The sequence below is a fragment of the Furipterus horrens genome, unplaced genomic scaffold (genome assembly GCF_987537825.1).
Source record: "Furipterus horrens unplaced genomic scaffold, mFurHor1.1.pri manual_scaffold_3, whole genome shotgun sequence".
NCBI classification, from domain to species: Eukaryota; Metazoa; Chordata; class Mammalia; order Chiroptera; family Furipteridae; genus Furipterus; species Furipterus horrens.
This window is the reverse complement of record NW_028327173.1, coordinates 679,133-705,175: the sequence shown is the minus strand read 5'-3', so window position 1 is coordinate 705,175 and position 26,043 is coordinate 679,133. Positions and strand designations below refer to the sequence as shown.

The window sequence follows — 26,043 nt, the reverse complement described above, 5'->3', positions numbered from 1 at the left end:
AGACCCCTCGCACTGGGCTGAGCGGAGGACAGAGTGGGGACCCGGGCACTCAGGCCATGGGGCTGAGTCCCCGCTCCCTCACGGGGTGGACCCTTCAGGTCTGTGGCCTGAGAAGAGACCGAGGGGCAGTGTGCAGGCCCAGAGGACAGGGCCACTCCGGCCAGGCACCCAGGGGGGCCAGGGCGCTCCACATGTCAACACCCAGGTGGCGTGGCATGGTGTGGCAGATGTGCCGCGGGGTGGCAGTGTGCAATGCAGCACTGCGCCAGGTGGCGCCCCATGAGTGACCGTGGATGGGAGGGGCAGCGGTGCCACTGTCCTGGCTGTGCCCCATTCCCCTGCTCCCAGGAAGGGCCGCTCCCGATGGACACAGCCCCTCCCGGCAGCCACGCACCAGATAACCTCCGCCAGCTTCCTGGGGGCGAGGGGGTAGCTCCGGGCACACGCTGCGGCTCTGCTCCGACACCGGCTGCGGCTCACCCGGCAGGGCTCGGCAGGGCGGTGGCCTCAGGAAGGATTTGCTGGCTGTACCCTTCTGTGTCCCCTGAGCAGGTACCCACCCTCCTCCTGCCTGCTGGTGCCGCAGGTGCAAGCCGTTTCCTTGGCAGGCGCTGGCAGAGCTGAGTGCCGGGCGCCCCTCCCCGGGTAAGGGCTCTGGAGACCAGCGTGGGCCCAGTGGCCTGGGAGCAGCCGTTCCTCTAGCTCAGTCACTGTGACGCCATGGCCATTGCCCCACCAGCACCTGCGCGTGTCTGCGCTGGGACCCGAGGGGAAGGCGGTGTGCAGGGCGGTACCCCACGTGGGCCTGGGGCCCGCCCTGTTTCCCTGCTTCATGGCCCCAGGGCCCCTCCCGGAGTGGGCCCAGGCCTGTAGATGGCCCCTGAGGACAGGAGGCTTGGGAGCAACAGGATGGGGGGGCCCAGAAGGGGTCTTCAGGGCTCAGAGCCCCAAGGCCTGGTGGGCGGGCGCAGTGGCTGCCTCTGGACCAGCCCTCCCGGCCTCCCTGCACCCTGGTCTCTCCAGCGTGGCCTGGACGCCCCTCTCTGGTCTGTGTGCGGTGTCAGGGTCTGCATGTGCCCCTCCCTGACCCTCAGTCGCAGGCTCTCTGAGTGTCTGCACCCCACTTGCAGGGTCCCAGGCGGCCCCCTAGAGGTGCTGGGGCGTGGCCGCCATGTCAGGCTGGGCGGTGGACTGCCGGCTCTGCAGGCAGCGGCGGGAAGTGCCGAGAACAATCGTGGCCTCCATGCCGAGGAGCCGCCCAGGACCAGACAGGAAACGCTGGGGCTGGGCTGGGTCGGCGCGCTGACTGCCCCTCGGGGTACCCTTGGTGCCCCCTCAGGCTGCTGTAAGGGTCGGGGGCGGAGCCTGCCCTGCCCAGCCCTGTCCTTCCAGGCTCTGGCCAGCCAGGAGGTGGGGAAAGCTTTGTGTCCCCTGCCCAGCAGCCCTCCTCCTGGTGACAGCACTGCACATTGCTTGGGTGCTGTGTAGTGTCCCCGCAGGGTTACTAACCATGGCCCTCTGTTCCCTGCCTCCAGGAAATCTGAGTGAGGCCTGGCAGAGCCTTGCTGGGTCTACATGGAGACCTCAGTCTCTGGAGCCTCGTGGCTGCTGAGCAGGGGGCAGGGGGGTGCGGGGACGGGCCCAGCAGACATTTCCCCACCTGGGGGGGGGGGCGGGCGGGCAGGGAACAGAGACAAATAGGAGTCTCAGCAGCCTCAGTGAACACCTGGATCCAGCCATGCCTGACAGCTGCCCATCTGCACACGGGGTCATTCATTCCCTAAGCCCGTGAATTGCCTCACATAAGCTGGTTTAAGCTTCTGCCACTCGCTACCCTGAGTTACGACCGATTCTCCGCGCACCTCGTGGCATCCTTCTGTCGGAGGTTTGTGTTCTCAACAAAGATGACTCCCTCCGCGAATGATGACATTGAAGAGCCCCTCATTTATGCGTGTCTGTGGCCCCCCAATCCATCGATGGAGCCAGGCTTCCCATGGCCACAGGGCAGCCCCAGGGTCTGCAGTGACAGCAGATGCCACCATCTCGAGCAGCCCCACTGTGACGTATGTCCAGGGAGGCAGCTCGGGCCTTTGCTGAGTGGACGCTCCAGCTGAGCACTGCCTGCCTGGAACAGCTGCCTTCAGGAGGGGCAGGAAGGCCACTTGGGTCTTCCCTCGGGTGTCTGCTCCAAGTCTGGGGTGGGGAGACACGCCCCCTGGAATGCAGCTGCACACCTCTGTGTTTACCCTCCTCACCTCTCACTTGGTATCTTCTGATCCCCCACTGGGTCATGACCAAAGGGGGTGACCACGAGGGTGAGGGGCTCAGGGGTCAGGCCACCAGAGCATGGCTGGGGGTCTGGAGAACAAGGAAGCAGCCATGCCCTAGGGGGAGAGTGGCTGCTTCCCTGGCACAGGGGGAGGGGCTCAGGGGTCCTTTAGCGTGTGCCGGCAGCCAGGGGCAACAGCCGGCACTCTCCCCAAAGCTGACCAGCCTCCCGGGCCCTGATGCCCTTGACCCTGCTGGCCCAGCTCTGAGGCCTGCAGCTCCCCCCGCAGCTCCCCCACTGCCTGCCACACTAGGGACTCTGCTCGAATGTCACTGTCCCACAGGCCAGCCCACCTAAAGCTGCCCACCAGCTCTCCCAGTGCCTCTTCCGACAGACCCACCCGGTGCCCAGGCCGAGGTGCACCCTGGCTGCGGGGAGAGGGATGAGGAGCGGCTCCTCCCTCTCCTGACCCTGTTCGTCACCCAGCCCTGCCTCTGGAAGCCCGCGGGAACTAATTAACGCTTCTCCTGGATTACCTACATTTGATTCCTCTGCCTCCCTTCCCGGCCTGTCCTCCATCCTCCGGGGCTGGGAGGCAGGGTCAGGCTGCTGACGGCTCACTTACTGGAAGCAGACAGGCTGGTCACGTGACAGGAACAGCCGGGCTCAGCAGGACTGGGACAGACCCTGCGGGAGCCCCCCCAGGGCCCTGAGACCCTTCAAAGCCAGGCGTGGGGCTCAGCCCAGGTGGGCGCCTTGTGCTCCTATGCAGATGGTTTGAATAATTCACATTTAGAAAGACCTGGCTCTCCATCAGACCAGTTCCTGCTAAAACAGATGGGGTGGGGGGGGTATCTAAATTATGCATGTGCACCCCCTAGGTTTTCAGTGAAGGCCTGGCACTCTGCCAAGCCCTTGCCCGCCTCCTTCACCCATGGGCCCCGTTTTGCCCTGTAGCTGCCTGCCTGCCTGGGTCTGCCTGGCCGGGTGCAGCTGTGGACTTGGGACCACAGGTTGATCTCTAAGCCACTTGTCTACAGAGGGGGATGTGTGGCTGGGAAATCAGATACCTGGGTTCCGACTTATGTCCCCCCCCCCCCGCCCCGGGAGGAGGGGCCGGGTGCCGCAGGGGGGGAGCAGGGGCCACAACGTCCTTTGAATTCTTGAGGCCCAAAGGGCTCTGGCTGGAAGCTGGAGGCTCCTGAGGGTTTCCGAGAGTTGACCAGGCCCCAGGGCACGTGTATCCAAGACCAGAGGGCGCTGCTGGCTGAGAGCTGCGTGGGTGGGGGGTGGCAGGAGAGGCCCGCACCGTCCAGTGCATCAGGGAGGATGAGGCCCCGGGCTGCACACCTGGGCCCCCTGCCTTCCCCTCAACTTTGCCCCTCACGCCCTGCCCATAAACACATAAAGGAGGGTATCAGGCCGCGGCCACAGGGCAAGTTCCAGGGAAGGCCTTGCCACTCCCTGCAGACCAAGAGATTAGCTGGGGCACCAGGGCTGCCCCGAAATCCCAGGGCAACGGGGGTGAGTGCGGTCCAGCATCCCTGCCCTCCAGCCCTGGCGTAACCCGGGACGAGCCTGACCAGGATAATGGCGGGGGCGGGGGAGCCCTGGGCCAGGCCTGCAGCCCGATTGAGGTGTCCCCCACACTTCCCGCACCCTCACAGCAGCAAGAGGTCTCCACAGGGCCACTCACCACCTGCCCGCGCCCCTGCTCTGGTTCGGGGCTGGGTCTGCCCCCTCCTCCGCCTTCCGCATCCCTCTCTGGCGGAGCAGAGCCAAGTGCTGAGCACAGGGGGACTGCCAGCGGCCTTGACAGGAGGGCTGCCGGTCAGTCCTCGCGCAGCTGCCGGGACAGATCGGCCCGCTGGGGTGGGGGCCCTGGTGGCCGCCGGAGGTCGGAGTCCCTGTGGGGGGAGGGGTGGTCTCGGGCAGCTCATGCGAGAACACACGGGCTCCCCAGCTCCCTCGGCGCGGGCACTGCAGCCCACGGCCCCGCGCTGCCGGTAAGCGCACCCGGAGCCCGGGGTCTGGCTCCTAAGTACCGCTCCTCACCAGAAGGGACCAGGGCTCCCCGAAGGGATGGCCGGGTGCGGGGCTGGGGCAGGGTGGGCCTGAGCTGAGCCTGGAGCACACTGCGCCGAGGAATGGAGGGGGGGCTGCAGGAACGAGGGGAGCAGGCTGGGGGGCAGGCAGGAGGGGCCGTGCCGCGGCCTGCGGAAGGGGTCAGCGGGGTCGCCCGCACGCTCCGCGGCCTCCTGCAGCCAAGGGCGGAGGGAGGGCGGGCGCAGCTGGGGGGCACAGGTCGGCCGGAAGGCCGGGAGGCGGCGCGGGCGGGCCGCCCCCCGACAGCAGGACGGGAGGCGCCAGGCTGCGGACGCCCGAGCCGTCCCCGCCGTCTCCCCCTTTCCCCGCCTGGGGGTCTTCGATGCCCTGCTGCCCCGCCGACTTCCCGGCCGCACGTGCGGCCTGAGCAGCTCGGCCTCCGGCGCGCTTGCCCGCGGTCTCACCGCCCGCCCGGGTGGCCGCCCCGCACGGGCCATCGGAGCCACGCTGCCCGCGCTCGGAGCTCCACGAGCCGCAGAGGCACCGCGGGGCGACCTGTCCCACGCGGCGGGCGTCCAGGAGGCCGACCGCATCCGCCTGGGCCCAGCCGAGCCGCCGCCTGAGACGGAAGAACCGGTCAGCTCCCAGGAACCCACAGGCCTGACAGTCAGCCCGGGCTGGGCGCGGGCGGGGTGCGGGGCAGTGTGCGGGGGGCGCGGGCGGGGTGCGGGGTGCCGGGGCGGGGCGAGGCAGGACTCGGCTCCCGTCCTGCGGCCTCCACTCACGCCTGCCGCGCCGGAAACCGAGCCGGCCGGCAGCGAGAGACCCAGGCCGGCCCCTGGGGCGCCCCCGGAGCCAGTCCCCGAGGGCGCGGCACGGCGCCTTTAATTGGCTCTCACGCGCGGAACCGGGGCAGGGAGGAAGCGCGCGTGCGCGCGCGCGCGCGCCGGGGCCGCGGCCGGGCCGTGCGTGCGCGCGGCGTGCGCGGTGACGCGGCCGTGGGGTTTCCCGAGGCTGCGGACAGGGGCCACCGCGCCCATCGATGGCTGGAGGCGTCTGAGGGCGGTCGGAGGCGGCGGCGGCGGGCGCGGGCGCGGAGTGGAGCAGCCGCCGCGGGACCGGACCGAGGCTCGCCGCGCACCTGCCGCAGCGCCCGCGGAGCGGCCCGAACGCGACCACCTTCCGGAGCGGCGGCCGAGGCGGCGGGCTGCGGGCGCGGCAGGCGGGACGAGCGCCGAGGTGAGCGCGGCGGCCCCGGCCCCGCCGGGCCTCGCGGCCCCTGCCGTGCTGCCCCTCCCCCGCGGCGGACCCCGGAGCCCGACCCCGTCCCACAGCGGCCGCCCGCCCGAGCCGCCCCCCCCCCACCCGCTGCGGGGCCGCGTCTTCCTGCCCCGCCCGGGTGGGGTCCGCGGGGCGGGCGGGGGCGAGGGTCGGGCAGAGGCCCGCGGCCGGGGTCTCAGGGCCGGGGTTAGGGCTTGGGGAGCTGCGGCTGGGCTTGCGGTTCTGGGGTCCCCGGTCCTGGCCTCTAGGTCTGGGTCCGTGGTCACGGTCCCGGGTTGGGGCCCGGGGTCCTGGTCAGGGTTCGGGGTTCTGGCTTGGGGCCCGGGGTCCTCGGCCCTGGGTCGGTGTGCGGAGCCCCGGGTCCGGCCGGCCTTCCCCGGCACGGCGCGTCGGGTGGGGGTCTGCGGCCGCGCTCCCCCCGCGCGCCGGCCGGGCAGCGAGAACAAAGGCGGCGCGGCTGCTGCAGTGGGTGGGTGCCCGCCCTTGGCTCGGAGGGCGTCGTGTTTCGGGTGCCCGTTTCCTGGGGACTCCGGGGCGCGGGCTGGGAACGACACGACGGCGGGGGCCGCCGAGATAAGGAAGCGGGGCCGGGCCGGCGCGGCCGCGGGGACACGTCCGCGGAATGGCAGGCAGGCAGGGCTCGGCGCTGCGCTGGGGCGCCCAGGACAATAGCTGCTCCGCTGCCTCCGTTTTCGCCGGGAAGCGAGCGGCGGCCCCTCGGCGAGCCTGGCCTCGTTGTTCCCCCCCCGCGGGCGGGGCTGATGGGCTTCAGGGGAACCGGGGAGCCCCCCGGGGCACGGCTGGGCCCGGGTCCCCGCGCCCCGACTGCGGCCGGGAGCCCAGGCCCCGCGACAAGATGGCGCGGCCGCCGCCGCCTTTGTCGGCGCCGCGCGCTCCCGGGCCCGCTGTAGCTGCGCGGGGCCTGGGGCTCGCGGGGCGTGATTCGGGGGGCCGGGGGGGCCCACTCCAGAGCCGGCGGCCTCCCGGGGGCCGAGGTGCGGGCCGGGTGCAGGTGGGGGAGGGGCCGTGCGGGTCTCGCCGCGCCGCCGGAGGCCGAGCCCTGGGCCCGGAAAACCCTCCGCTTTTGCTCGCGGACAGGCGGTGGATTCCGAAGGCGCTCGCAGTGCGCCCGCGGCCCCCGCGTGTCCCCTGGTCCCCCAGCGCGGCCGCGGGGCTGCGCTTCCCGCAGGGCGCGGCGGCGCGGGCTGGGCGGGGACGGCGGGCCGCTCCTCTCGGACAGAACAGACGGCCGTGGGGGTCCCGCGCGCGGTCTACAGCGGACGGAGGAAGTCCGGGGGCTGCTCCCCACGGTCAGCAAGTGGTGGCGGTGGGAGCTTTGGGAAACGGTTTCCCGGGGACTGGCTGCGGTCTTCGGGGCGTCGTCACCCGTAAGGTTCCTGCAGGGCTTCTTTGTCTCCTGCCTCGAAGCCCTGGTCTCTCGGGGGTGGGGGTGGGGGTTTCTGTCTGAAATGTAGGCTTTGGTGTGAGTTGCAGTGAGGGGGTGTGTCCTGGGTCGTTCCGGGAGGTGCGCGTTGCAGGAAGACGGCGCACAGGCGGTTCCTCTTTTGCTTCCTTACGAGACGGGGACTGCGGCCGGCCTGAGGGGTGCCGCCAGCCGGGGCGAGCCCCGCGGGGCACAGCGTCCTCTCGCTGGGGAGCGCTGGCAGCCGGGCGCCCAGAAGTGGGTTGGGGGAGGGCGGTTCCTGCCGAGACGCCAGGCCGGCGACCAGCTCTCGGCGGGGGAGGCTCCCCGGCAGCCCCGTGCAGCTGGGCCCAGGGAGGGCTGCAGTTTGGCTCAGAATCCACCCGTCCTGCCGCGAGCCCCCCAGCCCCCACCCACATGGGCCTGGGCTGCAGCGGAGGGTCCCTTCTCTCCGGTTGATGGCGTTACTGCTGATCTGGAGGTGGTGGAAGTAAGTTTCCGCAGATGAACTTAATCTCAAGAGACTCAAAGGATCGCCAAAGGCTGCGGGTGCCATGGGGTCTTTTTAAAAGGAAACCTCTCTTCAGGGCCATCTTTCCCGTGCCTTGTCTCGCATTCACTGCTTTGGGTGGAAAAGCTGTATTTCTTCCCATGTCCTTGGAGAGAGGTCTTCAGGGGAGCTGTGGAGTTCGCTACGGTCAGGTCGCTCCTTGGCTAGTACTTGGACGAATAACGTGATAGAATTTTAGACATGCAGTAGGGGCATTTATTGCAGTTTTTTCATTGGGTTTTTCTTTCTCTGCCCAAAAGATTTGGCTCCTGTTGTCCTCTGAATTGGATTAAATTCTTACTGTGCACAGACTTCGGATTTTCGCATTAATGGATTGGTAATAGGCATTCTCAATTGCATTATCTGGGGCCGACCATATGGCAGGCCATATTAGTTTGAAACCCTGTTTAGCCTCAGCCTAGTAAGGCAATGACCAAAAGGTTTCAGAGTTTTTAAAACCTGGTACAAGTTCTGGTTTTTCAGGTTTGTGTTCAGTGATCAGAGTAGTTAGAGAAATTAAGAAGTAGACAGTTGAGTTAAGTGTTCGTTTTAGTGAACGTGAAGGAGGATACAACCAAATTCAGGTGGATCCTGAGATCAGAGAAACCACTGACAGCACTGCACGCGGCGCAGTGGGGACGCGTGTGCGCCGAGTGAGGGAACAGCAGCAACTGCCGAGGGAACGGAGGGCCCCTTCTTCCTCTCGTCTTTCTTGGCTGGATTTACTGGGTGAATGAAATTGCACAGGTTTCAGGTGTCCAGCTCTGGAAGGCATCACCTGTGATTGTCCTGAGCACACCGCCCCAGAGAACCTGTTCTTCCTGCAGCCCCGGGCTGGGTTCCCCCTGTGCGCCTGCAGGGGCCACGCAGGCTCGGACGCAGGGGGTGCTTGCTGGCTTCCCGGGCCGGAGCTTCGGTTCCTTATAGAGCAGAGTGTTTTCTTATCCAGCCTCGTAAGTTATAATTTTGGCAAAAAGTCATTTATAAAAACTTAATGATTTAAAAGATCAAGTCAAGGTCATCTGAGGTCACTTTTTAAAAAATTTGATATTAAAGTGTTTCATTTTTTAAAAAAGATTTTATTTATTCTGAGAGGGGAAAGGGGGGGGGGAACATCAGTGTGTGGTTGCCTCTTGCACGCCCCCAGCTGGGGACCTGGCCGCAACCTAGGCCTGTGCCCTGACTGGGAAGCGAACTGGCGACCCTTTGGTTCACAGGCCAGCGTTCAGTCCACTGAGCCACGCCAGCCGGGGCTGAGGTCATTCTTAGGAGAATCTCTAGTTAAACCTATATTGCCTTTGATAAAATGTTATTATGGTTTAATAATTAGCTGCCCCAAGCTCAATGCTGCCTTTTATCAGGAGACACGCTGCGCCTCTGGTTCGACCTGTCGGGCCTGGAGCTAAGGGCACTGGTTAGAAGTGTTCCTGTTGGCCGTGGGCCGTGTGACTTCAGGTCTCTGTCTCCCGGCTCAGTCCTGTGACAACCACAAAATGTACTGCCTCTACAGCAGGTCTCCAGAAAGATTGTCACAGGAACTGGACAATAATTCCTGAATTCTAGGGAGGGAGACAGACTTACCCATTTCTGCAAGGACTGCGTGTCCGAGGTGGAGCCCGGTTTGCCAGCTGACCTCACAGTTTGGGGGGGGAGGTGTCATCTCCTCTGACCCTCCTCTGTGAGCTGGACTCAACCGCCCGCCTTCCAAGGGTGGGCGCCATGTGCGGGTGTGTGAACGGTGGCCCTGCTTTACTGTGATCACGTTTGCTCGTGTTTCAGGAGGACAGCTTCCTGAGGGATGTTCTTCCGGGACCTGCATGTGTGACAGCTGTCCCTGCAATGCCCTGCCCCTACCCCACCTTGCTTTCTCCCCTGTCTCTGCTCGCATCTTTTCTGGAAAGGCTTTCTCTACCTTTATAGGGTCATTTTGAAAACTGGTAAAACTATTTACTACCTAGAGATTCCACCACTCCCTTTGTGATGCTGTCTGCTGCTTTTCTCTTCCACAAAACTGTTGGCTTTTTTTCTCTCTCTCTCTCTTAACCACCCCCAGTCAAATGTCCCTCCATCACCATTTAACCCCCTTTACCCTCCTCTCCCTCCCCTGCACTCCTTTTCCGCTGGTCGTCCCCGTGCTTTAGGGTGTAGGTCTTTTTTTTTTTTTTTTTTTTTTTTTTTTTTTTTTTGTTTAACCCCTCACCTATTTCACCCAGCCCCCCAGCCCCCTCCCCTCTGACAGCTGTCAGTCTGCTCTGTGTGTCTGTGCGTCTGTTTCTGGTTGGTTCATCAGTTTTATTTTGCTCGTTAGGTTCCATGTATGAGTGAGATCATAAGGGACTTGTCTTTCTCTGATGGGCTTGTCCACCCAGCATAATGTTGTCCAGGTGCCCCCTTGCTGCTGCAGAGGGGAGCTTTCCTCCTTCGCTGCGGCCGAGTAGGGCTCCGCCGTGTGACCGGACCCCAGCTGCTTTGTCGCTCTCCTGTTCATGGGCGCTTGGGCTGCCTCCACATCTTGCCCATAGTGATTTTTTGGCATTTCTTGATTCACTAACCAGTGACAAGATAATGAAGTGTTTTTCCTATATTCTCGTAAAGACTGGAGCTGAAATTTGTTTGGCAAACGCCTCTTCTGCACCAGCTCTGCTAGGTGCTGAGGCCCTAAGTTACCGTGGAAGGGACGCTGCCCGGGGCCTCACTGAGTTCATAGATCACTGGGGAGCCTGGCGGAGGCCGGGGGGTCTCGGGACAGCTGCCCTGCTCTAGTTCAGCAGCAGCTTCCCCGGAGAAGCGTTGAGCCGAGACCTGAGACCTGACCGGTTGCCCGGTAGGAGCCCACTGGCGGGCAGGTGGAGGCGGTGGGGAGCAGGGAGCGCCCCGCCGCTGCGACGGGCTGTGTCTCCCTGCAGCAGGCGCTTGGTGGCTTCAAGGCCCTTCGCCAGTGTCCCGGACCGTGTCGGCTGCAGGACAGGCGGGTGCTCAGCGCTGCTCCTGGAGCGGAGGAGAGCAGGGCTGCCCGCCTGGGCACAGCGGGTCTAACGGGTTGGGGGGCTGTGGGCAGGGCTTCGCCCTTGTGCCTCCCGAGGGCTCTGTGAGGCCTTCGCAGGGTGGTGAGGGCGACGCTGACCCATTGGGTTCATTGCCTGGGACCTGAGCTGGGACCGTGCAGGAAGCGGAGGTGGGAAGGAGAATGCCTGTGGGCAGATGCCCGCCGCGTGCTGGGGTGCGGCGATGGGCATGGGCAGGGCGGTAGAACGGTGCCCGGGAGACCTGACTGCTGAGCAGAGGGCGGGGCGGAGTGCTGACCGCAGGTGTCTGTCCATCCTGGGTGCCTGGGTGGCTGTTTTGCATTCTGTGGAGAGATGATTATTTATGCACGCTGGGTTTACGGACCTGAGGGGGTGTTCCCAAGTCATGCATCCTGGGTGCACCCGTCCCTACACTTTCTCGTGTGTTAGGCTGGCCAAAAAGTTTGTTTTTTTCCTGTCCAGTGGCTCTGGTAGTGCTTGTTGTCTTTAACTTCATTCAAAACAACTTTGTTAGATTGTACTGTGACAGCTTTCATATCAGCGTGTGTCTTTTAAAAAACTTATCAAAATTGGTGTTTTGTGTAGCTAATTTTAATATTTAAGATGGAAGAAAATACACAACATTTTTGGCATATTATGCTTTATTATTTCAAGAAAGGAAAAACGCAGCTGAAATGCAAGAAAAAGATTTTTGTCATGTATGGAGAAGGCGCTGTGAGTGATCGAACGTGTCAGAAGCGGTTTGCAAAGTTTCTTGTACTATCGACATTTTTGCCAAATAATTCTTGCTGTTGGCTTTCACATGGGAAGATGCTTCGCGGCCCCCTGGCCTCTGCCCACTGGAAGCCAATAGCGGGAGACAGCGACATGCTCAAAATACCCCAATCAGTAGTTATTGGTGCAAATGAAAAACGTGTCTTATTTTGTGGAAAAACCCATACGGAGTTTTTGGCCAACCCAGTACATCAGCCAGAGCAGGACAGTGTGACCAGGCGCGTGCAGAGGCGGGTGTGTGCCCGGCTCCCCTGCAGAGGCCGCCTTGCGCGGGTGCTGCTGCTCTTCTGTCCGAACTGTTCTTGTCCTGTAAGTCATTCGTGGGCACGTGTAGTAGGCCTGCTGGGCAGTTTTAGGCTGTCCTTCGCAGACCGTAAGGTGGTGGCTACTCAGAGACAGAACCCTGTGAACAAAGGCCCCAGGACCCTCAGCCAGGAGGGACATGGAGGCCCAGCAGCAAGCTGCCCACGCAGCACTGGGACCCCAGGCCCTCGGTGGGAGACAGCACCCGCTCCAGTGCGTGTCTGTCACCTCCCCCTGCCTCTGTGCCCTTTCCTGGGGAGAGGATCCCAGCGGATCATAAGGGTTGAAGACCTGTTGGGGTGGCTTGTAAGAGGCCTTGGGACAGCCCGGGGCGGCATTCAAGGATCAGGGTGTGACCAGAAGGTGGATGACTATGGAGCCAGAGCCCAGGTCACAGGGCCTGCAGAAGGAGGGGGACGCTGAGAGTCCGGGTCCCCAGGGCCGCCTGTCTGCAGTGGGGTGCGGGGCGCAGGCAGCTGCAGCGTTGTCAGGAGCTCAGGACAGAGCCTGTGAGGGGCGGGGGCCTGGCAGTGAGGTGCTCCTTCAGGGCCTGGTGGCGCTGGGAGCAGCTGGCCAGCAGCAAGGGACAGCAGCCCTGCCCTGGGGTCCCGGCGCCTCTCAGACGGGGCGGGCGGTGCTGGGAGGGGCCGTGGGGTGAGGACGGCGGGGCTCTGCTCACAGGGAGGGGAGAGGAGGACCTGCCAGGGCACAGGCCTTGCCAGGCCGAGAGGCCAGGGGAGCAGCTCCCGGTTCGCGCCTGGGCCCCCCAGCCCTGCACCCAGCGTTCCCTGGTGTCGGACGAGCTTGCACCGGGACCCCCGTCGGATGCTGCTCCCTTGGTGGGGGCCTTGCTGCCAGGCGCCGTGGGGAGAGCGGTCTGCACCGGTGCAGTGGCGAGCCCACCACAGAGACAGCGACACCGGCGGGAAGGCCGGGTCATCAGCTGGGGTCCCAGCCAGGAGTCAGTGGAACCCGCGTTTGAACTTGAGGTCGTGCTCGGGGCCTGTGGACCTCGGAGCTGGGAGCCAGCCCTGCCCTGCCCTCCGCTCCCCTGGGAGGGCCCCCGTCTGCCCGGCCTCCTGTCCCGCAGACTGGCCTTCTCCCGCCATCCCGCCGGCCGTCCTTCTCTGGGTCCCCTCTGCTGGCATCCCAGCGGGCACCCTTTCAGCCTCCGTTCTTAGTTTCTCCTTTAAAAGGAGCTCCACGACAGGCGGTCTGTTCCCGCCGCCTCAGCTCCTCCTCGGTGCGTCCCCTGAGGCCCTGTTCCTGCCCTGCCGCCATGCTGTTCTGAAAGGCCTTCTCTTCAGTGCGTCTGTTGTGTGGTCTCAGTTTCTAGCTTCAGCTTTTGCATTTTAATAACAAAAATGTCAAATGAGTTGTAGGAAGGTGAGCGGGAAGCGCGCAGTTTCCCTTTCAGGAAGCCCCCGTGGAGATGGCGGTGTCGTGCGAGCTGTGCCCAGACGTCCCCGTGTGCTTACGGCGTCCAGGTCTAGTTTTCTCCTCGGTCCCAGGCTGCTTATTTCTGCGCGTCCCCCCTCCCTGGTCTCCCGCCGCCCCCAGCCGGCTTTTCCCTCCTCGGTCGCTTGGGCGGGTTCGGGAGACGCACTTCGCCTGCAGGGAGCGCGGCCCAGGAGGCCACCAGGCCGGCCCCGCGCCGCCCCCGCGAGGCTCTGAGACGCGGCTCTGCTGCTCCTGGGGAGGCTGCAGCGGGCGCCCGCGGGCCGGCGGGGCGGCTCAGAGCAGCGGGACTCTGCCCAGGACCCGGGCGCTGGCTGCGGACCGCGCCCGCCCCGTACGGCTTCATTTTAAGCCGGTTGTAACTGCAGAGAAGGCAGCACTGACACCCCGGGTGGGCAGGAGCTTTTGGGGGACACTGCTGGCGCCCGTCGTTCCCTGGAGCTCCGTCCTTGGTCCGGCTATCCGCCCTGCCCATCCTGGCCCTTGCGTCCCCGCGTGTGCAGGACGTCCCAGGACTTCCCTGGAAAGGGGAGCGGCCCGCCGAGGACCCCGACAACTCCCGGAACTGGCGTTTAGGAGTAGAGCTGGGATTCCCGTCGCTTGGAATCGGGGCTGGGGGTCCCCCTGGGGTCTCTGTCCTTGGATGTCCTTCTTCCCCTAGAGAGGCGGTCGGAGCGGCTGTCCTCAGATGACCGCATCCCCGCCCCCAGTTCCCGCTCCCTGCGGGCTCGTGTCCGTCCCCCAGTCCCATCCGTGCAGGGCCATTAGCTGGTGGTTTTGGGGACTCTCAAGTGGGTGTCTGCACCTCACTTTCTGACCTGCAGGCCCTTATCCATCTACGCACTTGACACCTCCAGTCTTTCTTTTTCATAAGCATCTTTTAAACTGTTTATTGATTTTTGGGGTGAGGGGAAGGGGGGGGTGGAGAGAGGGAGCCGGCCATTTGTTGTTCCACCTCGCGCATTCGCCGGCTGCTGCTTGTCTGCGCTGCGGCCCGGCCCGGGTCCCACCAGCAGCCGGGGAGCATCCCACGAGGCTCCAACGCCCGGAGCGCCTGGGCGGGGGCGGGGCCGCGGGAGCAGCGCCGAGCGCGATCGGGCTTCTCCGCAGTTTCCCGGGTACTGCCCGGAGGGCTGCTGGCTGAGCTCCCCGGCCGCTGGTGGGACGTGGGTGGGTCTGCGGACGGCAGGGGGAGGGGACGCTTCCCTGGCAGTCGGCGGCCTCTTGGTGCCCGATGCTGAAGGGCTCGTGGGCCAGGAAGCGCCCCGTGTACCCTCTGCGCGTTCTCGGCACGCGGGACGTGGCCACGCCGCCTGGGGCTGCACCTGCGCTCCCTTCGGCCTGAGCAGCTCGTCGCGCAGACGCGGGTTCGGGGCTTTTCGCGAAACAGGGTCTCAGCGTCTGAGGTTGTGCGGGTGGGAAAGCCGGCCGGTGAAGGGCTCTTCCCAGGGGTTCGCTTCTGTGGCTCCTGCAGCGACTCCGAGACGCGCCCGCGCCCCGGTGCTGCCTGCAGCGGGGCGGTGAGCCCTGGGGTGCCAACGCCCGCCCTGGGAGGTGGGGCCTTGCCCCGTCTCACGTGGGAGGCCTTCCTGCTTGGCTGCAGCTTCTGTTTAGTAGATCGGCTTTTAGTGACGGAGATGCTCTGTAACCTGCGTTGTCCGCGTGGTGGTCGGTAGCCACGAGTGCTGTTGGCGTGGGCGCGGGCGCGTGTGGCTGAGGAGAGTTGTCTGTGGTTTTGTTAAGTTTTGATAGTTAACTTATTTATTTTGGTTAAAGGTTTTGTTTATTTTTAGAGAGGGGTAGAGAGGGAGAGAAACATCAGTGTGTGGCTGCCTCTTGCGCGCCCCCAGCTGGGGACCTGGCCGGTGCCCTGGCCGGGAGTTGAACTGGTGGCTTTTTGCTTTGCCAGACGGTGCCCAACCCACTGAGTCACACTGGTCAGGGCAGTACAATTAATTTTTAAAAATGTTTGGCTAATAATTCCATATTGGGTAGCACAGCCCTAGACTGAGCTGCTGGGTTGTCTTCAGCAGAAATTTGGTAGGTGCGAGGCAAGGTCTCCATGTAAGGCGGATGAGAATTTGGGACATTAAAATCTGTTCAGAACTCGTGCTTAGCTGCCGTTGGGAACCTGTGTTCTGTTGTGTAAGTCTAGGGGTGTTTATCGAGCCTGGTAAATGTGCACTTTAAAAGAATGGGTTGTATATAGAATTGGAATTTTGCTAGTTAGTCAGATTTCCTTTTCACTATTTAAACTTCCTCCTTTTTTAACAACGAACGTGACTCGCTGGACTGCAAGCGTCCGGTGTTGGCTGCTTTCAGCCAGCTTTGTCCTGCTGTTGCCTGGGGCCCCACTCAGCAGCGGCTTGCGTGTCAGGGAGCAGGGCAGGCCCTCTGTTCCCGTGTCTGTCTTGTCCCGTTTGTGGGGAAGAAGAGGCCATGCTTGTGGGTGGCTGTCACAGGCATGGGGTTGGGGGTGGGGACGGCAGTGCCCACGCCCAGTCCCCTCGCTGTGCTCTGGGGACCAGGGAGGAGGAGAGCATGGAGAGGAACCTCATCAGACATTAGTGAGCAGCGGCACAGAGCTGCCCCAGAGCAGGGACCCTCATTCCCTGGGGACAGGCAGGTGCCTGGAGGTGCAGGTGGCATTCTGCTCCTGCAGTTTTATCATCCGAAGACATTTGTAGTTGTCACAGCTTGGGGTGTGCTCCAGGGATGCTGCCAGGTGCCAGAGGGCACGCCCGCCCCAGGTGCCCTCAGTGCTGGGGTGGGACCTCTGAAGTGCCCGTGCGTCCTGCAGACCTGGCTGGGTCAGTTGTCTGTTGCTGCTTAACAACCCCCGCCCCTCCCCGTCCCTAGCTGAGTGACTTGGCTGTAACAGTAACCATGTGTTCACCGTGGTCAGCTGGGCCGGCCTCAGCCCACAGGGTCCCCTCTGGTCTGTGGGTGTTGGCTGTGTTCTTACCTGGTTGGCAGGTGGGCTGGTCTCTGCTTCGTGGTGGTCTCATCTTCGTGGCCCTTAGCCAGGGTTTCTCTGTGCCCTCCCCGGGACCTGAGACCTCTCTCGCAGGCTCGCTTAGGCCCCTCATGGTGGCTGAGTTTCGAGGAGGCTGGAGTGCAAGTTGCTAGGCATCTGGAGGCAGTGCTCAGGCCGGCACAGCGCCTCTGCTGCAGCAAGTGACGGGGCCCAGCCAGGCTGGAGGTGGCAGGGATACAGGCTCTGGCTCTTGATGGAGGCGCAAAGCAAAGCACCTGTACGTTTTCCTGTCTGTTGCAGGCCTTGCTGTGGGTGCCCCTGAGCATCGCCTGCTTTAGGACGTCTGGTTACTGTCAAGGATGCTGTGGAGCGAATTCCAGACATGAACTCCTTAAGCCTCAGTCTGTCTCATTTTGTTTAACGAGTCCTTGCCAGGTAACGGCCCAGAGCAGGGCACTGTGCGTGGTGGCAGGTGCGCGCGGGGAAGTGGCGGCGGCAGCAGAGGCCCGTGGCGGGGCTGGCAGTCTGGCTGCAGCCCAGTGCCCGGGACTGCGGGAGCGGCTTCCGTGTCCTCAGTGCCTTATTTGACTCTCAGACCTGCCCTGGTACAAACAGTGCGTTTTGTAGCCACCACACTGTGAGAAAAGGTTTGGGTTTTTTTCTGAGGGGTGCAGTGGGAAGCCATTGAATGACTTTATGCAGGACGTGGTGACTAGATGCCAGTTTTGCCCCAGCTGGTGTGGCTCGGTGGGTTGGGCATTGCCCCGCAAACTGAAAGGTCACCAGTTTGATTCCCGGTCAGGGCACATGGCTGGGTTGCGGGCCAGGTCCCCAGTCGGCGCACAAGAGGCAGCTGATCGATGTCCCTCTCTCACGTCACTGTCCTCCGCCTCTCCTCTCATTCCCTTCCCCTCTTTCTAAAAATAAGTAAATAAAAATCTTTTTAAAAGCCACAGTGGGAATTTTACAGGATTGTTGATATTGCCACATGAAGGGTGGGTTGTTGGGGGGAACAGAGGTCAGAGCGTTATAAGGAGACTGACAAGAAATGACGTCGGGCGCAGCGCCGGCCCGATGCTGACGGAGCGCACACGGGGCGGGGCAGCGGGGGCTCCTGGTGCTCGCGGTGCGGACTGGGAGGGTTGGGTGGCCGTGAGACAGCCATGTGCACAGCCTCGGCCGCAGCGGGTGCTGCCGGAGTCCCCCCTGGAGGTCCTGCGGTGGGGCCTGAGCTCTGCACGGGAGGGGCCGTGGGCGGTGCAGGCGCAAAGGTATGGAAAGGCTTCTCGTGGACTCACGGGCTGCAGGGGCCACGTGGCGCCGTGGGAGAGAAAGTCGGACTGGAGTTGCCCTGGGGGTTGAGGAGGCCGCCTGTGGAGATGTGGCTTCAAGCAGTTTCCGGGGCGGGCAGGGGCGGGCTGGGGTTGGAGGCTGCGGTTATCTGGGTGGTCTCCGCGCTGGACCCTGGGACCTTGTTGGGCGCCTTCTGATTCGCCTCCTTAACAAGCCCCCAGGGGCCTCTGCTGTTGCCGGCCCCTGGGCCACACGCTGAGGCTGAGAGAAGGTGGTAAGGGAAGGCTGAGCCTGAGGAAGCGGGGCGCTAGGGGTCCCCCTCTGCCTTCTGGCCCATGGCCTGTCTCAACACTGTGCCCGCTGTGCAGATGGCCTGCGTTTCAGCCCGGTCCCCGCCAGGGTGCTCGTCGCCGCAGCCGAGCCGGTGCGCTATGCCGCTGGACCCGGGCTAGGCCCCACTCCATTCGCTCTTGTAGGTTAGACAGCTGTTTGCGTGAACATAAAACTTAATTTGTTTTGTGTCTGAGAACTGGGTTGAACCTGTAAGCTTTTAGCAAACAGTACCTTCTTGTAATGTCAACAGTTCTCCTCTGTGTGCTGGTCTCCCTCAGAAGGGGGAGGGCTGGAAGGTGAGATCGGAAAGAGGGCTCCGATGGGCGGGGGAGCTGACTTCAAATGTGAAAGGCCCCCTTTGTTCCTGAACCTCAGGGCACATGACAGAGCGGCACTGAAGTCGGTGCTCCCTGATGCATGGGCCGTTCTGGGGGAGAAAGTCTGTGGGGAGTTGGGTCGCCTGGGAGACAGGCGGGGATGGACACCAGCCATGTGATGGCGGCTGAGGTGGGGCTGCACCTGTGCCCTGCCCACGCCCTGTCCCACCCTGGAGACCCCGGGAGGAGAAGGACGCCGGTTGGGGGGGACTACAGTGTGGTCTGTAGTCAAGCTCTTGGCCTGAATGTTCAGCTTGAATAAACTACACCGTTGCTTTGTGGTTGCTTTACGGTGACATTCTGTTTCAGTGTGGTGACAGTCAGGAATTGAGGGACATGTCCTAGGTGACGCACTGTCAGAAAAGCCAGAGGAGTAGAGGGCCGTGCTGGGAGCCACAGCTCTGTACGTGGGCTGCTTTGTAAAGAGCCTGCTCCTTCGTAGCGGCGTTTCTGAAACATGCAACGCCCGACTAACGCAGGGCACTGGCTCCTTTCCCTTAGGGTGTGACGTGGAGAAGCAACAACAGCCACACAGGAACAGCCGTCTGGTGAGAGTAAGTAGGAATTACACCCTTTTCTTTGTCAGATTGGAAAAAAAGAGGGTTTTTGGTGTGCTGCCGACTTTTAGCAATTAGATGAGGCGTGCCGTGAGATGAGAACGGTTGGAAATTGCTGCTTTATAGACATGAACTTTAGAAAGATGCTTTTTGAGTTCTTAGGAAGATAGACTAATGCCACTTTTTAAAGCTATTTTATGTATTTATTTTTAGTGACGGGGAGAGACCTTGATCGGCGGCCTCTTGCACACGCCCTTTGCTCAGCAGGATGCTGCTCAGGCAGCAGGAGCCACACTGGCCGTGGCCCAGGGCCGCCGTTTAAATGGTTGTTAGGCCTCAAACTTTTCTCTCTTTAGTAAAGAAAAAAGCGTATTTAGGTCAGTTGTAAGACCTACATAAAGAAAACTTCCGTGGGTGCTGAAGAGGTAAACAGAACCTGAGCAGACTGAGGCCCACGCTGGCAGGCAGCTCTTCTGCACGCGGGGCTGGAGGAGCTGAAAGGTGGCACCGAGTTTGGAGTACACATTCGAGAGGAGTCCGCTCCAGAAAAGAGATGAGGGGAGACGCCCCATTAGGTATGAACGACAAGGGCACGGCACAGAGTGTACTTAGGTGGGACAAGCAGCCTAGACAGTTACAAGTTGGCGGCAGCTCAGTTCACAGTTAGCATTTCAGGTCAGCTGGGAATGGAGGGTTGTAACGTGTAACAGGTGTTGGATCAGCTCGTAGTCCGTTAGAAAAAACCAACTTGAAAACTGAATTCCACAGCACACGCAGACTCTGGGTGGGCTGAAGATTTCAATGGAGAAATTCAAACGTGGAAGTGTTAGGAAAATATCGGGGGACATAGTCCTAACCTTTGGCGTCAGGTGTGGGTGGGAGAGTGTTTCTGAAGCATGACGTTGGGGCTCCCGGCCATAAAGATCGTCTCCTGAAACACTCAGAACAGACCTGTAGCAAAGGGCACCTGACAGAGAGGGCCTTTGAACTGTAGTCCGAAGGCAAGCAAACTGGAGAGAGTGTTAGAAATACATAGCGTGTGATAAAGGGTTGATGTCCTCGGTATAAACGCATTTCCAAAACGTATTGTTCCAGCAATTTTATGTTTAGGAATTTATCCAAAGGGGGCAAAATAAGACTGCTTACTATACAAAATTAGTTAAAAAAGCAAACTATCAAAAAAAAAATTGTTTCAATCAGCCCTGGCTGGCAGTGGGTTGAGCACAGCCTGCGAACCAAGAGGTCGCCGGTTCGATTCCCTGTCGGGGCACAGGCCTGGCTTGTGGGCCAGGTCCCTGTTGGGCGCATGTGAGAGGCAGCCACACGTTGGTGTTTCTCTCCCTCTCTCCTTCCCTTCCCCTCTCTCTAAAAATAAGTAAGATCTTGAAAAGAAAAGATAAAACATTAAAAATGGTCTCCATTATGGTGTAAAAGCAAACAGTGGTCTGTGGTGGCTAGAGTCTGAGCTGCAGAGGCGCCGGGAGCATAGCGCGTCTCAGCGGACGTCTGGGGTGAGTGGCGGGACGGCCCCATCTGAAGTGCCCCCCGCAGGGTCTGGTGAAATGAAGGGGCTCGTGCAGGCCGTGCAGCTGGCCACCCAGTTTCAGGTGGCTCTTGATTGTCATAGGAAGTGACCACAAGGCAGGAGTATGTACCTGTTTACTGTGAAACGGTGTTTTGGGGGGTTGAATGGGAAGGAACATGTAGTAAGATCCCATTTTCTCTGTGTTGCTTGTGGAAAATTGGCCAAGACCATGATAATTAGGAAAAGGATGTTTCATTCTGTTAAGAAATATAAAAGCAAATTGTGTTTGGAAGTAATAGACACTCTCTCAAATGTAGCATGACTGAAGTGAGTATATCCAAGACACTGCGTGGCGTTGGTCCGCTTGCCTCTGTTGGTCTTTTTATTGACGGAGCGTGCCTTCGAAGGCAGAGGGTTTGTCGGTTGTTCCCTAGCACCGCATGTTTGCGCTCCGCTGCGCTCTGGGTTTTTGCGTAAGATGGGCACCTTGGAGGCCATTGTTGTCACAACAGCTGTAGCGTGGCTTTTGCAATAACATCCTTCTTGGTCCCTCTGTGCAAGCAGCCTGGTGGAACCAGGGAAGGGGAGCTGGTCGGGGCGTGCAGGAGGCCGGCGCGGAGAGCGCAGGAGGGGTCTGCCCGAACCGTGCTGCTGGCGAGCGTGTGCCCGGGAGAGGTGGGAGTTCACGAGGAGCTCTCCTGGAACGGAGCTCTCCAAGCTGACGGGCAGGGCCCGTCCTGACAGCATCCGGGTGTCATTTCCTGGGGTCCAGGTGTGCTGCTGGGTCTGCTTACATCCCCTCTTCAGGCCCCACAGTGCCGCATGGGGAGGGACTGTGGGCAGCAGGAGGGCACGGCGGTGGGGGCTGCTTCCAGGAGCAGACGGACGCGCGGGCGGAGTGGCCGAAGCCGCGAAGCTCCCGGCACCCGCACCTGCGGTTAGCCAGGCTCCGTGGTGAGCCGCGGCGGGCAGAAGGCAGCGGCCACGGGCACCGTTCTGTATGGTCGACGAGCTAGGAGGAGTTTTACATTTTGGAAGTGGTTAAAAAGCATCAAAAGAAGAGTCAGTTTGTGACGTGGGGAAGTTGTGTGAAATTGAAGGTTTTGTCTGTTATGTTTCTTTGCACGCTCGCCCGTTCCTGTGCCGCTGGTGGCTGCCTTGTGACAGCAGCGTAGCCGCAGGACTTGGGGTGGCCCTCGGCCTGAAACTGCGCTCTGGGCTGCTGTAGAGAGAAGTCGCCACCCCGCTGGGAGCTCCTGAGCCTGGCCTGCAGGCCCGTGGCTCTTGTGGGGCACGGACTGGGACCCAAACGCGTGGGCGTGGTCCCTGTGTGTCGCGGCCTCCACGGAAAACACGCTGTGTCTTGCTTTCCTTGAAAGGTATTCTGTTACCAGGTATGTGCTAATGGGTACGAAGCTAAGGGGTGTTCTCTATGCAAGCATAGGAGGGTTTTCTGCGTTTTTCCGGTTTACATTTCCTTTGGAGTCTTGCGGGAAGTCTGAGGTTCGTGTTCTGATAGTCGGACTGCGGATGGGGGGGCGAGTCCGTCCTTCAGTTTGTGTCTGAGCTCCCCTGTAGTGATCAGGTGGCGCTGCGTGCGAGACGCAGGGCTGCGTCCCTGGGGGTCCAGCCGTCAGGCCTGTGGGCCTCGTAAGCAGGCACTGCAGAGGGCCGTTAAGTCTCCGCAGTGTTCTGTGTGTCTGCTGCGGGGCCAGTGTCCCCGTCCCGCTTTATGCACAGCCACGCGGTGGTGCCACTTCTGTGAGTGCCTGCGCACTGCAGGGGGACATCGCCTGGTGCTGCTTCGGTCAGCCGTGAGCTGCTGCACAACCCGCGTGGCTGGGCGTCGCCACTCCTGGCTTCATGTCCCCGAGGCCAGCCTCCCTCCCCACCATGGGCTGCCCGCCCCTCAGCCGGCCACGCTGAGCCACACCCCCATCCACTGACCGCTGGGAAACCCACAGCCTGTTCTGGGCTTCCCTGATGGGCCACTGAGCTGGTGACTCAGTGCACAGTGCCGGACAGTTGACAGTGTCTGCAGACACTTGGGGTTGTCACAAGTTGGGGTGCTGCTGGCATCTAGTGGGTGGAGGCGGGGAGTGCTGCCCAGCACCCTGCCCTGTGCAGGGCCGCGCCGGTGAGCAGCGGCTCCAGGCGGCCTGCGTGGTGTGGCCCGGCCCTGCGTCTGGGGCCTAGGGCGGTGTGAAGGAGGCCCCCGTGCGTGGCTCAGTCCCCTTCCTCTGCCGCGCCGCCCCTGTGGTGGTCCCATGCTCTCCGGCGGGGCTCCACACACCCCGCCGAGCCCTCCCAGTTTCTGCGGCTTTCTGCTGGGCCAGCTAGCTCAGCGTCCGTGAGAATGAAGCACTGCACTCCATCGAGTTACAGTGAACTAGGAGACGGAGACCACAGCTTGCCCTGAGACAGCAGTGGGCGGGCCACCCCAGGCAAAGGGCTGTCACAGGCCTGTCACAGGCCTGTCGCCTCCTGTCAGTCACACAGGTGACACTCCACTGCTCTCCAGAGCACCCCGCTCATCCTCCCTGCCTGAGGACAGCTCCAGAGGTGCCCCAGGAAAGGGGGATGGGGGTCCTGGCTGTCGCCGAGGGGCAGGGAAGGTGCTCCTCATGTTCCCTTTCACCCTGCGCATGGTTGCCAGGGGCAGCAAGAATGCCCTCGCCACTTTTATTTTGAAACAAGTGTGAACACATTGTGGAGTAGAATCGATATTCACATCAGTTTCCCCTTTTACCACTGGACACCTCAGTGTGCACTTTTTTAAAAAAGATTTCATTTATTTTTAGAGGTTGGGGAAGGGAGAGAGGAAGGGAGGGAGAGAGAGATCTCTGTGAGCGACAGTGAGTGGCATGTGCCCTGGCTGGGAATTGAACTGGTGACCTTTCTGTTCACAGACTGGCGCTCAGCCCACTGCGCCACAGCGGCCAGGGCTGTGTGTGCGCTTGTTGGGAGCGTGGGCACGTTTTTACATAACCACAGTTCCGTTCCCAGCATCAGCACGTTTCACACCGGCGCTGGGCTGTTTCCTGGGCCCGTTTCATTGCTGTCCCCGCAGTGCCTGTCCCTGCTGTCCCCCCTGCGGACCCCTGGGTCCAGGACAGCGGGTCGCACCGAGCGGTCGTGCTTGCTCTGCGGTCGGAACAGCCGCCCTTGTGCTGCCCGCCGCGCAGGTGACGGCCGGCTGCCTTGAGAGGCGACTCTCACGTGGGTCCTTGGCTCCCTCACGGCAGTCAGGCTGCGCATTCTGGGCAGGACACCCCAGAGCATGTTCTGCCCCCGTCCGAGTCCCCCCAGCTTGGAGCTCGTCCACTGCGCCAGCTCGGCGGCCACGCTGCTCGTGCTGGGTGGGCTGTCGGGGCACCTGTCCTCAGGGTCGAGGTGCGGAGCTGCTTTTTCTGGGAACGTGCCTTTCCGTGAGCGGTTCCTCTTGGGTTTTGTCCCAGGAACACGGCGGTGAGGAAGTCAGCCCCTGTTCTCGGTGGGTTTGTAGTTTGTGGTGCCGTTTTCCCGCCCACACCTAAGCGTGGGGCAGGGCGGCGGGGGTGGGGCTCCTCTGTCCCGGGCGCCCCGGTGGCGTGGGTGGCGTGGTCCGTGCCCCGAGGGCCCCAGCAGACACGGAGCCTCCTCCGCTGAGCCTTCAGCTCCTCCTTCTGAGTGAGCGCCTCCGCCCGCGCCCCGGGGCCGCCCGTTCCCTGCCTGCGCCGCGGAGGGGAGTGAGCGCCACCTGCTGCCGGGACCGCGCCGTCGCCGGCCCGCGGGGCCCCGGCCGCCTGAGCCACGGGAGGGGGCTCCCCGCGAAGTGCCTGGGTGAGGGCGGGTACAGGGACCGCTCCCTTCGGTCGTTTCGGGGCCGTCTGCCCCGGGGGCCTCGCCAGCCGTCGTGCGCGGCTCCGGCGTCCCGGGAGCGCCCCGTGCGCACGGGCTTTCGGAGGGCGGCCTGCGCGCTTCCTTGACATCTGCCACAGACGAACTGGAACATGAGCGATTCGTCAGGGTGGCACGTGACCCCCGTTTTGTTGGAGCCGCCCTGGTTCTGGCTGCGGCCCTTTCTCCTGGTCTTGACACAGGAAGTGGGTAAAACAGTGCAGAGTCCTGAGCAGTTTTAAAGGGCAAGGAAAACCCACTCACACAGACACTGTAGTCGTCTTCAGTTTTACAAATTATTTATTTTTAGAGAGAGGGAGAGGAACAGCCCTGCGTGGCTGCCTCTCACGCGCCCACCGGGGGTCCCGGCCCGCAGCCCAGGCTGGGCCCCGACGGGGACTCGCACCAGCTCCCCTGCGGTCCCGTCCGCAGGCCGGCGCCCGGCCCACTGAGCACCCCCGCCGGGGCGGCCTCCCTTCCTTTCCAGGCGGACAGAGACCGTGCCCCAGGAGCGCAGCTCGCTGAGGCCGGGCTCTGGTTCTGGTTCCGTTTCTCTCGTTTCCAGCTCCGGGTCCCCAGGACCTGTCAGTTCTCCCTGGTGGCAGAGTCCTTCTGGTTTTTTATTCCTAGAATTAACCGTTTCCCCAGAGCTGCCATGGGCAGACAGGGGCTTTATCCAGTGAAAACATGGCAGGATTAGAATCCGTCTGCTGGCCGCGCCACCTGTTCTGAGTGGTTCTGGGATACTTCCCTCAGCAGGAGAGTGGCACCGGAGCCTCCTTCCTGTTCCCTCTGAACTAGTGCAGTTTGGGGCTGTGACAGGAAACCAGCTATTGTCGGGACGTATATCCTTGGCCGTCCGACGCATCCCCACGATGCTGGCTGATACGTCAGGCAGGCCTGGGAAAGGTCACACACATGTGCAGGTCCGTGCAGCTGACGCTTCATCACAGAAGGACGTAAGCAGACCTCTAGCAGGCCTGGGCTGCGGCTGGTCCCCGTCCTGAGCCCTGTCACCTGGGGGCTCTCCTCCCGGGCCCCTCGCTCAGGGCTCTGCCGTGCTCAGGCCAGCAGGCTCACAGCGTCCAGGTCTGTAGAAAGAGGGCGTCCCTCCCCCACCGTGCCCTGGTCCGCCTGCGCCCTTCTTCCGATTGGGCCTCCCTCCCTGTGCTTGTGACCCCGTGACCTAGTGGTGGGCTGGCTCTTGGTTTCATCTGCTTTTTAATCATTCCTAATCAATATCTAGATGGAATTTTGGTTATTATAGCCTGGCTTTCCTATATTAATTCGGTGAGTTTGGTGACTTCCCGTGACTGAGGATTCTTTGATCAAGGAGTTAAATCTTTCTTAAGTATTTTTTAGTTAAAGATTAATTTGAGCCCTGGCCTGTGAACCAAAGGGTCGCCGGTTCGATTCCCAGTCAGGGCACAGGCCTGGGTTACAGGCCAGGTCCCCAGCTGGGGGTGCGCGAGAGGCAACCACACAGTGATGTTTCTTTCCTTCTCTGTAAAAATAAAAAATAAAATCTTTTTTAAAAAAGGTTAGGAAGAAAAGTCTGAGACCAAAAGGTAATGTATAGATCCTCCTTAAAACGGATTTTAGCTGTTTTTTCCTGCTTTGGCTTCTTGACCGTGCCCTCACTCCTCTTTCTTTAGCCACTGAGCTTTCTTGTACCAGCGAGGCTTAGGGGCGGTGTGGCCGCCCTGGCCGGTGTGGCTGAGTTGGTTGGGTGCTGTCCCCAAAGTGAAAGGTCGCGGTTTGATTCTTGGTCAACACCCATGCCTGGGTTACAGGTTTGGCCCCCCGTATGAGAGGCAACCGATCAATGTTTCTCTCCTTCTCTCCCTCCTTTTCTTTCTCTCTAATAAGTAAATAAATGAAGTCTTTTTAAAAAGGAGAGGTATAGCAGTTGGACTGAACATCCTGGAATGGAAAAAATAAAGTTAATTTGCCAGCTTCCTGTCCCATCCAG

At 61.9% G+C, this 26,043-nt stretch overlaps 1 protein-coding gene across 4 annotated transcripts in view; it reads left to right on the top strand.

Moving 5' to 3' along the window:
- Nucleotides 1-4,810: 4,810 nt before the first annotated feature.
- The window catches only part of GNB1 (G protein subunit beta 1), a 56,282-nt gene continuing 35,049 nt past the window's right edge, over nucleotides 4,811-26,043 (top strand). The window contains exon 1 of one of the 4 annotated variants that reach the window (XM_090268462.1): nucleotides 4,811-4,951. The gene's annotated coding sequence lies outside the window, so the exon portion shown is untranslated. Of the gene's footprint in view, nucleotides 4,952-5,342; nucleotides 5,555-18,609; nucleotides 18,665-26,043 lie in introns of those variants that run through there. The other 3 variants (XM_090268463.1, XM_090268460.1, XM_090268461.1) reach the window with 3 other exon arrangements.